Raw genomic sequence first — 13865 nt, forward strand, 5'->3', positions numbered from 1 at the left:
CTACACCACCCCGTGGCTCAACATGGTCATCAGGACGTCAGGACCGTTTGGTGGTAGCATGATAAAGAAGAGGAAGAAGAAAAGGAAAAGAAGAGAGAGAGAGAGAGAGAGAGAAGATAGAAAGACAACTACAATGATATCCATTACAATCAAAGCTGTTTGAATTAATGAGGTTCCAAAACATCAATTGATTTGGGGATATCCACATTGGATGGGACATCAAGCATATTGTATGTGTTCAATACAGACATCAAACGTGTTAACCGATTCATCATTCTCCAGGCTATGACATACAATACTGCTGACAAAGCCAAACTGATCAAAACCAATATCAAGAGAACCACGATGGGGTGACACAACTTGTTCAGGATGCCTGTAGTAGTAGGCGACCATACGAAAAGTGTGTCCCACCATCTATGTTCTGCATCCTTTTGCACTCTTTCTAAAACTCGGTGTATTTCTTTCACATTGTGATGAACAGTTATTAAGGTTTTCTGTCCGTTTTCCCTAATTTTTTCCAAAATCTCAACCAAATCCTTGTGTTGTAATAACTGTTTTACCAAAGCGAGATTCATTCCAATGGGTATAGGTAGCAATTCATGAATCAACATGTAGTTAAATTGCAAAAGTTGGTGAGACGTGACCGGGGCCGAATAGGAAAAGTCACATCCAACAATCTTAGTAAAATTGCAAACACAGAAATTTGAATGATTTTTAGTCTCTACAACTACCTTGTCTACGGATAGAAAGTCACAAACAGTCCTCAAACATACACAGCCTTTGCCGATATATATGAGTACTGTTTCAGGGTTTTCATTAGGATGAATCTCAAAATGGCAAATATTTTGTTCAGTGTCTAAACAAATATCTTGTGCCTCAATTGCATTACCTTCACAAACAAATCCTTGTTGTTCCCGTACAATGCAAGATTCCAAATTAACAGTTTGCCATTTTTTCATTCACCTTTCGGGCCCATACTCTATGCTCAAAAGGATAGAGTATAGTTCCGTTGTGGTTCAACCCTAATGCAATAACGGGATAGATTGGGTATATGGTAGCATTATATATAGTAAGCACAAAAGTTGTAGCTGTGTTTGTAACGGGATCATAAGTAAAGTTTACCAGGTTCCACCAGGATTGGAGTTCCTTCTCAAAATCAGTGGCACTGTCCCAAATTATTTTCCGAATTTCAGTGGGGAGAATACCTTCTTCACCTTCTCTTATAATTGAGGCGGCTACTGACTGCATCCATATTTGAGCCTGGATGCAACTGAGAGCCAAAGAGAGGTTATTTTGGACCACCCCAAGTGCGTCAGTAATCAATTTGTGGTCCCTTATATTTACCTTTTCCCATTTTGGTAATATATTTGACAACAGCCACTGGTTAGTCCCCAAAGCCAATAACGAAGATCGCAAAGGCTGTTGTAATTTAGCCAAATCACTAATTGAAGTAGCCAACTTGTTCATTATTACTTCCGAATCAATGCTATTTAGAACTCCCAATCCTGTTGCCAAAACACCGGTTAGGTCTCTCCATGTTCTTCTCATGGGAAGAGTTCGTCTTTGCAGCCAGGTTGTCCATCCCTCGTAAGAAGTCTTTAGGAAAGGTGAGCAAGCTGGCTGAATGTCTGAAACATTGTTCTGCATCGACAATTCAATTCGTTTGAGAGACCATGCCAGGTTAAGCACCATTTGTTGTAGGCCTGTATTTCTGATCACATACGGTCCAATTTCAAAGATTTTGGGTTAAGCACAAGAATTGGTTGGGTAGTAGGTATTACAACGTCTATTTTAAATCCTCCCCCATCCAATCTGAACCTCCAACTATAATTGTTACATTGCTCTCATGCGAGGTCAAGGACTCGCGATATATTAATGTCCATCATTTTGCCACGACATTATCATCCAGATCTTCACCATCCACGCCTGTCACCGTCATCACTGTCAGCAAAAGGACTGGAATGACTCGTTCCTTCATGGTCCTGTAAAAAAGCACAAACTAGGCCTCGGTCTTAAAACCGGGTCAAAGGGTTAGAAGTCTGGTCACTTTGGATGCATTCGGTCTTCGAAAATCTACTGTGAGCCTCCACTTCCCATTAGGTTTTTTCACCGGCCATACCGGCGAGTTAAAAGGAGAATGTGTATTTACCACCACTCCTTGTTCCCGCATCTCCTGCATGACTGGTTTGATACCTTCCTTTGCTCCCAGGGGGAGGGGATATTGTTTAACACTAGTTACTTTGCTAAATGGTAGAGGGGGTGCAGTTTGAAGTAGCCTGATGTTCAGCTGCAGTGTCCCGAAAGTCCACAACAATCCTTCTGAATCCTCCCACCCCCTTCCTTTAAGGGCATCTATTCCTAACAGGTTAGTCGGAATGTTCCCAACCACCATGTCAATAGTGATCGTGCCTTCCTCTCCTGGCAGCATCAGCTTTACCGGAACAACCTTCATAACTTCTGTTGACCCTAAAGCATTCAGGACACAAACGTTTCGCTTAGAGGGAATCACCCCACACCTCTGTGCATCTTCCTCAGTCAGGGCGGAGATCTGTGCACTAGTGTCAATTAAAAAGGTTACGGGTACACGCTTAGGACCTACAATAGCTGTAATCAATAAATCTCCTCTGTTAGTTTTAGTGAGCTGTCGGATATAAATCCATCCTCCGTTCCCCCACCCACTACTAAGGAACGGAGGTTCTAGTTTCCCTGCTGACTTTCCCCGTCACCCGTGCTCTCCGCGGGGTGGGGGGGCGGCTGTGGGCATGACAGGAGAGATTTCTCTATTTGACCCTAAGTGCTGTGGGTGTTGTTTCGGACCATACCACTTTGATATCAGTTTACTCAGTTTATTAAGGGGTAAACCATCCATCACATCTCTGGGAACTCCCTTTTTAATTCCCAAGGCCCACCATTGTTGTCAAGTCAGGGGCTGTCTTCCTCCTCCCCCAGTTCTAGAGTAGGAGTAGTCAGCAACAGTGGCGGGGTCAGTGAGAGCAGTTACAGTTTTACTAACAGATAGGGGTAGATTTTTAGCTCCCACTTGACGGATTCCTTTAGATTTCTCCTCCAAAGTTCTCATAGGAACGTATTTTCTGCTATAATCTATCAATTCCTGTGCTACATCTCCCCATGTCCACATCCTTTTATGCTTTGAGTGGGAAGGAGACGAGCTATAATTGAGAGGTGAAACTGTGCCAACATCAATTTCATCTCTTTTGCCTTTAATAAAGCTCTCCAACTTTTCTACAGGGTCTAAAGATGCTATGGTCCTTTGGAGAACAATCCCGGTAGATTTGAGTGATTCTGGGAGTCCCCTTATCAAAGGAGTCATGATTTCAGGATTCACCAGCAACATCATTGGGGATTCACATCCGGGAACTAACTTCCTTTCATGTATCATCTGCAGGCAGGCTGCTTTGTGCACACTTTCTAGCAATTGATCAGCTGTGCCTGTGATTGCTAGGGGATCTCCCCTGTCTAAGGGGTTCAGCCCTCCGGCCCAATAGGCAGCCCGCTGGGTTAGGGACCATGGGGCACGTCTATCCCCTGTCGTTAAAAAGACACCGTGGCCCCAGTAACCACTAGCTTCCCTTTCATTTAACTGAATTTGGTCCCCTCCAGTTAAAGATGCACGCCACACATACTCTGTTTCGGATTCTTTGGGAAGGCGCCCATATTCTCTTTTCATTTTGGCCAATTCGGTGGGAGTGTATGGTATCTCTTTAGTTGTAATATGTGGGTCATTATCCTCATCATTTATATAAGCATAATCTGCTTTAATCAAAGGCCTCACTTGGGGGTTTTCCCTGAAGTGTCTCCTTGCTTCCTCTAGTTCCTTTTGGGGGTATACCTGACTTATTTGCCGAATACCTATCTTTTTCATCTTCATTTCTATCTCATTCAATGATTCAGCAGACTTTGAAAGTCCTTCTTTCAAGGCATCTTTTAGACAGCAATTTTCTTCCTCCTTTTCCTCTGCTCGCTGTTTGTACAAGCTAATTACTCTCTCTTTCTCTGCTACCTGCTCTTCCAGGTTGGAGGTTGTTTTCTGCAAAAGTTGTACCAAATTTTCAAGGGATTCTATGATTTGTTTTTCCTGGCTACGCCGCTTATAGCGGTCTTCAATTGCTGCGACCAGGCTGGCTCCAAGAACTGCACAGATTATCGCTTTGCCCTTGCCTGACCGTGATCCAGCCTCATTATGTATAGAAATCACTTGGTCTGTTACACTCTGTAAATTCGCCCAATTGTCTCGAGCCCACTCTTCCCCAGATGGGGAGGGTCGAGCTCCATACTTTGCCAAAAGTGCATAAAACGAAGCAAGATTTTTTACTGATGGAGAGTCTTGATAACCATTCTTTTCAGTCATTTTTGCTGCAAAGGGCCAAACTCACTTCGGGGAGGTCAAACTTAGTTACACCACACACGCAACAACTGCTGCGTCGCCCTCCTCTTCCCCGAGTGCCTAAAGGGACTAAAATCTCACTTCGGGGAGTCAAAACTTAGTTGCTCACAAGTGCAGACTTTCTCTGCTTGTCCCTTCAACTTCCCCTGGTAGTCAACCTCATCTAACGAGGACAGTTCCCCCTTTTGCACTAAGAGATCCTTGCACTTGATCCTGATAGACAGAGCCCTCAATTCGAGTTTGGGGTGAAATACACTGAGGTGTGTGCGGTGTGCGGGAATCCCGAATCGCCCTCCTTCCTTTCTGGACTTCTCTCACCCTTTCAGGTGTAGGGCCAGTTGCGGCTGGAATGAAACGTTCTTCCCCTGTTACAAACCCCGCACCCCTCTGTCTCTCAGGATCCTGTCTGTGACGCCACTTTAATGTCACAGTCCACTCGGTGGACTCGTGATGGTTCGTTTGCTACGATCTCGAAAGTGCAAAATTAAGGTGACCAACACCAAAGGGGATAGCAATAATCACACAGTAAAACTTTATGTATTGCCTGTGAAGAGGCATGCGATAGTTAGAGATGGGTGAAAGAAAGTTAAGTTTAGAGAGAGGAGAAAGAGAAGTTATAGCTACCACCGCTGATCTCAAGACATCCTAACGGTCCCGGGTCCAGCTAATGCTGCGTCATCGATCGTCGTGGTCCTTGGTGGGGAAGCTCCAAATTTCCGTTGTTCAGAAGTCATCTTTTATGCTTAGTAACACACCTTGCTCCACCTCTGCCTCAGGAGTCTCCGCCCTTCTCGAGCGAGGCTATTACGCAGGCACAGGGTCAGTGTCCGAGGCGTGGTAAGTCTTGGAGGCGGGTAGCCTTCGACCAGGAGGTGTGTTTTGGTATTATAATGAAGCAAAGTTCGTCTAAAGTTCATGATTTCTTCATCGATGTTATGGTAACAATTGCAATCCATCCTTTTTGACAGTAGCTATGCGGTTATCTCTAACGGAGCCTTGTACCGCGCGTTCTGTTCTTGGGATCGGCCACTGCGCACCAAACAGGCCGTTGTCAGATAACGTACTGTTCGTGTTCCTGATGACGATGTTGAGACAATGCTGATTTTCTGACCGACTCCTACAGCTTGTTAGGGCTTTTGGGATTTTAATGAGCCCATGGTGTCTTTGGGGCTGAGTCCATGAACTTCAGGTACTGGGAAGAGGCTGAGGAAACCTTTCAAAAGCAAACACCTGAAGTACCTTGAAGCATTAGTGGGCCCCACTGAAGGCCATTACTGACAAAACCTCCCCATGGACTCGTTAGAGCAGATAATTGGAGGCTGTGATTCCAGGTAGGCCAAGGCACTGTGCTGGTGGCTCTGATGCTGAGAAAACCCTGGCTCTGCTTTATGAAGCACAAAGGCCAAGCCCTGACCTCAAGCCAATGGGAAGGGGATCCTGTCCCTCACACGCAGCTCAGGGCTCCTCCTGGGACCGTGGGATGCGGGGTGTGCAAGGCCGAGGGAAGGACAGCAATGGTACAACAACTTCCAGCTTCCCCAGGGGATTCCAAGGAGGCAGCAAAGCCCAGTGCCATGACGACAACATGTCTTCTCATAGACCTCGGTGGCAGACAACTGCCACAGCCAAGGGGACAAAGATCTGGGTTCTGTTGGTGCCTTCCAGCCTTGCCAACACCCTTTGCCATCTCCACCACAGGGTGCTCCACACTGTCCCACACCTGCCCCTCTGTCCCTGCAGGCTGTAGACACCCATCTCATTTCCCCACCCTGCTCTCGCTCAGCAATTCCGTACCGTCACTGGTGTGTCTCCACCCTCACTGGCTGTTCTTTGAAAGACAAAGCCATGGGCTGATCCAGACTCCCTCTGGGTGACCTCTTGCACCACAGCACTACCCTTCGAGTGACATTTCCTTACCCTGACATCCAATCTCCACCTGCCAAGTTCCACTTTGTGGCATTCTTTTTCTCTCTCCTGCTTTTCCCTACTCCCAAGGAAAGCTCGACCATCTCAGAAACTACCCTTCAAGCAGGGAACCCAACCCGTTGGCCTTCTTGTGGTCTTTCACCTGGCCAGAGAGAAGTAACCTCACCATGATCTTCTAAATCACATGGCAGCTGCTGGCCTTTCAGCTTCTCGGATAGATACGACCATGTGCCTGCTGCTGTCCCACCATGTAGTCAGGCGGAATGGACATGACAACCCATATGCAAGCCCTCTTGGTGGATAGGGCCTATGGGGTGCTTTGGCAGAGGACCTTTCCCAGCCATGTTCCTGCTGCTGGCCTATCACCTCCACAGACAGAACTGACCTCACAGTCCCCTTCACAGCCATTGCCTTCCTACTGCATTATGAGTTTTTCAGACAGAATTGGCCTCATAATACCATTCCCATCCATCATGCTCCTTATGGCCCAGGACCTGACCAGATAAAAGTATGCTTGTTTTAACAAATTTCTCAAATATATTTTCTACTAACGATTTCAGTGGAGAAACATTCTTCACAGGAACTCCTGTATTTATTTTGACACACTTTGTATCTCTTCTGTCTCTTTTGTTTTTTTCTTCCTCTGCCTATTCTGTCTTGAAAATCCTCTCCAAGGGAAAGATTCAGTGAACCATAGAATAGCTCAGGCTTGAAGAGAGCCCTGAACTTCATCTTGCCTCACTCTTCTGCTCAAGGCAGGGTGAACCAGGTGAGGTTGTTCAAGGCATCTGCCGAGCTTTGTATCGTCCTCACAGGAGCTGAAAGTGCACTCCGTCACATGATACAGGGCGATAATAAAGGCGTTCAACCGTGTTGGCCCAAGTGCTGGTCACTGAGGGATGCCGCTAGTAACTGGCTGCACAGAGGACTTTGTACCACTGACATAGGGCTTGATCATCCAGCCAACTTCCCAGCCAACGTCCAGTTCTATCCCAGACAGCATTAATCTCGCTATAAGGACACCACGGGAGACCATGTCAAAGGCCTTGCAAGATTCCATGTACACGCCATGCCTTTCTTGTCTTTGCCCATTTTGATTCAGCAATCCCTTTCCTGTCCTTCAAGTGCCTGGAGATGGCTGCAGGACATGTCCCACCCCCTTCCCAGGGACGGAGGTAGGCTGAGCAGCCTGTCATTCTCCCAGTTCTCGTTCCTGCCCTTCCTGAAGATGGGTTTGACATCTGCCTTTTCCAAGGACCCCAGAACCTCTCTGATTGCTCTGGCACTTTTGAGACCACAATCCGGAATCACGGCTAAGGGTGACATAGCAGACAGGAGCACTTGCAGTGAGCCTGTCCAAGGCAGCTGAGATGAATCTCACTGGGCCAAAGGGGTTTGTTCCTGGAATCATGCACAGAAATGTCATGGTTCTGTTAGGCATCCACACCTGAGTTGGCCTCGTGGACTCCTTAGGCACCCAGGGATGCTCAGAGACGCAGTCTTTCCCCATCACTCACAGAGGCTGCGCACTGCAGGAGTCATAGTGTCCCTCTGGCCTCCTGCTGCCACTCCCAGAGGCTGGGAAGCACCTCAGCCCGGCGGTGTATCACCCTGCTCTGCACTCCTCTGAGATGCCCCGTTGTCATGAGGAATGGACACAGGGACCTCAGTTCCAGGAAGCACATCCCAGTGCTGCATTCAGGCTGTTTCCCATGGGATGTTACTCCCAACGTGAAGTGACCTTGAGGCACTGTCTGTGCCACAAGCCTTCATGGAACCCCCAGGTATAGCTGATGGCGTTTGTGCTCACTGGGGTTCATTTCGCTTCACGCCCATGTTCTGCATGCTTACATCTCCTCTGTACAATGCAAACATGGACTTTTGACCTCCTCATTCAGTGTTGTCCTGGTTTCAGCTGGGATAGAGTTAACTGTCTTCCTAGTAGCTGGTACAGTGCTATGTTTTGAGTTCAGTATGCGAAGAATTTTGGTAACACTGATGTCTTCAGTTGTTGCTCAGTAGTGTTTAGACTAATGTCAAGGATTTTTCAGCTTCTCATGCCCAGCCAGCGAGAAAGCTGGAGGGGCACAAGAAGTTGGCACAGGACACAGCCAGGGCACCTGACCCAAACTGGCCAACGGTGTATTCCATACCATGTGACGTCCCATCTAGTATAGGAACGGGGAAGTGGGCGCGGGGGAATCGCCGTTCGGGGGACTGGCTGGGTGTCGGTCGGCGGGTGGTGAGCAATTGCACTGCGCATCATTTGTACATTCCAATCCTTTCATTATTACTGTTGTCATTTTATTAGTGTTATCATTATCATTATCAGTTTCTTCTTTTCTGTTCTATTAAACCGTTCTTATCTCAACCCACGGGTTTTGCTTCTTTTCCCGATTTTCTCCCCCATCCCACTGGGTGGGGGGGGAGTGAGTGAGCGGCTGCGTGGTGTTTAGTTGCTGGCTGTGGTAAAACCACGACAAGTGTCCTTCCATGGAGGGACACAGAACCTCTCCAAGCTGGGGTGACAGGCCAGTGCTGGAAATGGTGGTTGTGAGGGGCTAGTCGAGGATGATTGCCCTGGGGCAGCTTCCCCAGGGTGTCCCACGAAAACGGGCACAGGGCAGACCCTTTGGAAAAAGACCTAAGCCTTCAGGCACTGCCCTGAGGGCACCCAGAAGGGCTTCTCTAAATGTGTTGTCAGCACAAGGAAGTCAGCTGAGGGAACCCTGGTCCCAGTGACAAGTGGGGCAGGGGATGGAGTGACAAAGCCGGTGTAAATAGAGCAATTCCTCAGAACCAAGATTCTCCCTTGAGAGTCCTGCCACACTGCAGGACTGTGACCCAGCTGCCAGAGCACTCAGGCCTTACACCAACCCAGGGGCTCAGAAGGACAGCGTGGAAGTTGAAAGAGAGCAGCTTTGGGAAGACCAAGCGCTGGTTCTCCCTGGCAGTGCTGCTGTGTTGAGAACATTTTCCCCTTCCCCTCTGCACAGACGCACTGCCCTGCAGCTTCACCAAGTTCTCAGAGGAAGTATCTCAGGCAAACAAGTTGCTGCACGGTGTTTTATTGTGTTGAAATACAGAGAGAGCACTGCGCCTCATTTACACAGCCTCTGGGTCAAATTCTACAGGTAGACATTGAATTACATATGGGATGGCTAATAAAATTTCACTGTGAACAACATGATCATAAGAAAAACAAAGAAAACCCCACTACCACCACAAAAAGGAACCTGATAAGGCAGCCTGGGCTTGTAATGAAATACATTATGACTGCTCTGCAGAAGAAAACAGGCAGTTAATTGCTTCTGAAAAACACCCGCTCATCATTTTCCACAGGGCATCCTTGATCTCCTGGTTCCTCATGCTGTAGAGGAGGGGGTTCACTGCTGGAGGCACCACCGAGTACAGAACTGCCACCACCAGATCGAGGGATTGGGAGGAGATGGAGGGGGGCTTCAAGGAGGCAAACACTGCAGTGCTGATAAACAAGGAGACCACGGCCAGGTGAGGGAGGCACGTGGAAAAGGCTTTGTGGCGTCCCTGCTCAGAGGGGATCCTCAGGACCGCCCTGAAGATCTGCACGTAGGAGAAAAGAATGAGAACAAAACAACCAAATGCTAAACAGGCACTAAGCACAAGAAGCCCAACTTCCCTGAGGTAGGAGCGTGAGCAGGAGAGCTTGAGGATCTGGGGGATTTCACAGAAGAACTGGTCCACAGCATTGCCCTTGCAGAGTGGTAGTGAAAAAGTATTGGCTGTGTGCATGACAGCATAGAGAAACCCACTGGCCCAGGCAGCTGCTGCCATGCAGACACAAGCTCTGCTGCCCAGGAGGGTCCCGTAGTGCAGGGGTTGGCAGATGGCAACGTAGCGGTCGTAGGCCATGATGGTGAGGAGAGAATACTCTGCTGAAGCACAGAAAAAGAAAAAGAAGAGCTGTGCAGCACATCCCCAGTAGGAGATGGCCCTGGTGTCCCACAGGGAATTGGCCATGGATTTGGGGACAGTGGTGGAGATGAAGCCCAAGTCGAGGAGGGAGAGGTTGAGGAGGAAGAAGTACATGGGGGTGTGGAGGTGGTGGTCGCAGGCTACAGTGGTGATGATGAGGCCGTTGCCCAGGAGGGCAGCCAGGTAGATGCCCAGGAAGAGCCAGAAGTGCAAGAGCTGCAGCTGCCGTGTGTCTGCAAATGCCAGGAGGAGGAACTCAGTGATGGAGCTGCTGTTGGACATCAGCTTCTTCTGGGCATGGGGCACTGTTTGAGAGGAAAAGATGGTGACAAGTTAGAAGAAACTTCTCTGAGCAAAACCTGATGCATTTCGCAAAGAAACCCCACTGAAGCTGCCTCTTGTATTTCAGGAAGACCTTTGGCAGTCCATTTCATGGGTTGTTGGTGGTGCTGACTGAGGGCGCCACTGGGAGCAGCGGGCTCTGCTCTGAGCTCCTGAGGAGTCAGTCCTGCCCTAGAGCAGGAGGTAAATGGGGACATTGGCTGATATACAGGTAAAATCCACTTGTTATATCAAAGAGCTTTTCAGCATTTTCGCTCCCAATTCAGGCAACAGCCGAGAAGAGCCGAGGGGATTTTGTTTTGTGTATTTTGTTCCAGTTTCCCACCCTCACTTAAGGAGTGCTTTTGGCAGGGAAAGAAGCACATGTCCTAAAGATGGGGTGTCCTGAAAGGAGAGTTTTGTCATTTGTATCACTGGGAGCCTGGGAATTAGGAGGGGATTGGGACACTTAACTCCCATGGACAAATCTGCATGGCAAGACAGCAGGCTTGGTCTGTGAAGTGCACCTGAATCCCACGCCCCCACCCCAGTCCAGTGATAATAAAAAGAGGAGCAGAGGCAGGAGGAACAAAATGCACAAATGCTACAGTGCTGCTGCTGCTGGAGGCAGGAGAGGGACAGATGGTAGGGCATTTGATAATTTCTTCTGTTCAGGGCTAAGCCACTGAGAAGGTGACTGAGTCCCCATGGCTGTAAGGGCAGAGGCTCTGCTGGGTGGGAGGAAAGACCATGGGTTTTCTCCAGTGATGGCAGGGAGGTGCCTGAATCCCCCCTCTCATGGCATTGCTGGGAGCAGCTCCCTCTCACTCCCTGCCCCTGTCTCTGCTGCCTGGAGCCGTCCCTGTTGGCAGCTGCTTCTCCGTCCCCTTGTCTCCTCCCTGTCCCTGCTTACAGACCCCATCCCACCCACTGTGTACTCAGCTCTGCCCTGCAGAGCCCTCCTGGCAGCCGGGCAGTGCCCAGGGACATCTCTGTGTGTGCAGAGGCTAAAGAACACCTCAGACAAGTCCTAAGGACAACTGGAGTCTCGGTGCCTTCTCTAGAGGGGACAAATAAATTTTAGTCTCATACTGCCCACACGCCCACCAAGATGATAAAAATTCAAAGCAAAGACTCCTTACCTTTCGGGAAAATACTGATGTTCTTCTTGAAAGTGCCCTCGGAAATAGCCAGGGCTGAGCTGGAGCTGTGAGCAAACCTGACCCACACAGCACCCTCTCGACAGCAGAAGCACCCTGCTCTGCCCTTCCAGGGGTCATTTCTTTCACCCACAGCTTCTCCCCACACTGTCATGGGGAGTTCCCTGCACAGGCTGAGTGCTGACCCTGGGGCAGGCAGCAAAGTCCCTGCTCCACCACTCAGCCCCTGAAACACCAGGACCCTGCTCTGAAGGACAGCCCTGGGCACCCCTGGATGCACACCCGGCTTTACAGCCCTGCAGCTGGTGCCAGGAGAAGGCAGTCCTCATGCCCTGTCCCTCTGACAGCGCAGCAGGGAAGCCCTGCTCTGGAGCACATCCTTCTCCTCTACACCAGAGAAACCAAGACAGTCCTCCTGCCAGATCCCATACACTGTCAGCTGTGCCAGTGTTCGGAGATCCCTGCAGGAACTGAAGCTCTATTGCCCTGCACCCACAGACTTACCATGCAGAGGGCTGTGAAGACTTCTCCCCCAGTAAGCTCTCAGCATCCTCCCACTCCACACTGCCTTTAAGCTCTCTCTGCCTTGCAGGTCTCCTCTCGATGCCTGCAGGCAGTGCCCCCAGCCCTGCTCCTGGGCAGAGCTGTCTCTCTGCAGCGCTGCCCGCTTGCCGGGAGCTCCCTCCATGCCAGGAGCCCAGCCCAGCTCAGCAGCAGAGGACCAGCCCAAGGCAGCACTTTCTCTGCCCCCTCTGGGCTCCCTCCAGGTGTCCCTGGGGCTGCAGGGGAACCTGCTGGGAAACAGGCTGAAGCAATCACTGATGTTCCCTCCCTCACCTGGGGAGAGACACTGCTTTCCAGCAGGGTCATTGCTCTGCTGAGAGACAGACTTAGGTCCAAGAGTCAACTTTTCTGAGAATCATAGAATCATTTAGGTTGGAAAAGACCCATAACATCATCAAGTCCAACCTTGAACATAACACTAGCAAGACCACCACTAAACCGTGTCCCTAAACACCGTGTCTTTTAAATACCTCCAAGGATGGTGACTCAGCCACTTCCCTGGGCAGCCTCTTTCTTGTGCCACCATTGGGCAGGACACGCAGACAGTGACAGGCAGGGATCTCCTTCAGCCCTGCTGAGGGAAGGGAGTCAGCCGAGTCCATGGAGGCATCTCATGCTGGGATTGTATTCCTAGAGCTGGAAGGGGACTCAGCTCCCTCCCATGCCCACCACAAACCCACAGGAGGTGGGATTCCTCTTGCCTCAGTGCAGGTCTGCATTAAATAGGCATCTGCATGTCAGCTCCTTGTCTCAGCTCCCATGCTAATGAATGGTGATGGAGGCCAGGAGTGAGGTGTTCAGATGCAAATGTCTGGTGACATTGGAGGTGCCAGAGGTGGTCAAAGAGATGTGCAGGTAATAGAGACAGATCCAAGATATGTGCAGGCTGATATAGAGACAGGACAACATCTGAGCACCTTTTCTTGGTGGCTCCTGGGAATTGCCTTTGGCCAACTGAAATGACAGCTGGTGCCCAAATTAAGGGCAACGGAACCTGTCCCTTCTCATGATGTTCAGGGTGGCCTATAGAGCTATTCCTCTAACGGAATGGAGTCATGTGCCATAGGGAGAGCTCAGGCTCTCTCTTCGTCTTCTCCATCTGTTGGATTTATGAGACCTTGACTGAATGTATTGGCAGTTGTGTCATGTTCAGCCCCACCTTGGGTTACAGAATTCAGAGCAGCTACTCAATTCAAGGTTCATATCCAGGCCCAAAGAGGTACTGGAGATGCCAGTCTGGCCTGGGAATCACAGGTCCTAGAGGAAAAGCAATTCTCTATCAGGGAGGGTGTGTGACAGACACCCCAGATGGCATCTCGGAGAGTATGATTTGGTGCCTTTGTGCCATTGACGGTTCCCATCAGTCAGAGGCACCAGTCATCAGATGCCATCAGAGATGCAATTTCCATCCCTTCTTCTACCCATTAGCTGCAGGCATTGCGTGATCACAAAGCACGTCACACCGGGGTCCTTCCTCATTCCCTTGATGATCCAACCGAGGAACAGCCCGAGCATTTGAACAGTGTTCCTGGGTA

The sequence above is a fragment of the Harpia harpyja genome, unplaced genomic scaffold (assembly GCF_026419915.1).
Source record: "Harpia harpyja isolate bHarHar1 unplaced genomic scaffold, bHarHar1 primary haplotype scaffold_54, whole genome shotgun sequence".
In the NCBI taxonomy this organism is placed as follows: domain Eukaryota; kingdom Metazoa; phylum Chordata; class Aves; order Accipitriformes; family Accipitridae; genus Harpia; species Harpia harpyja.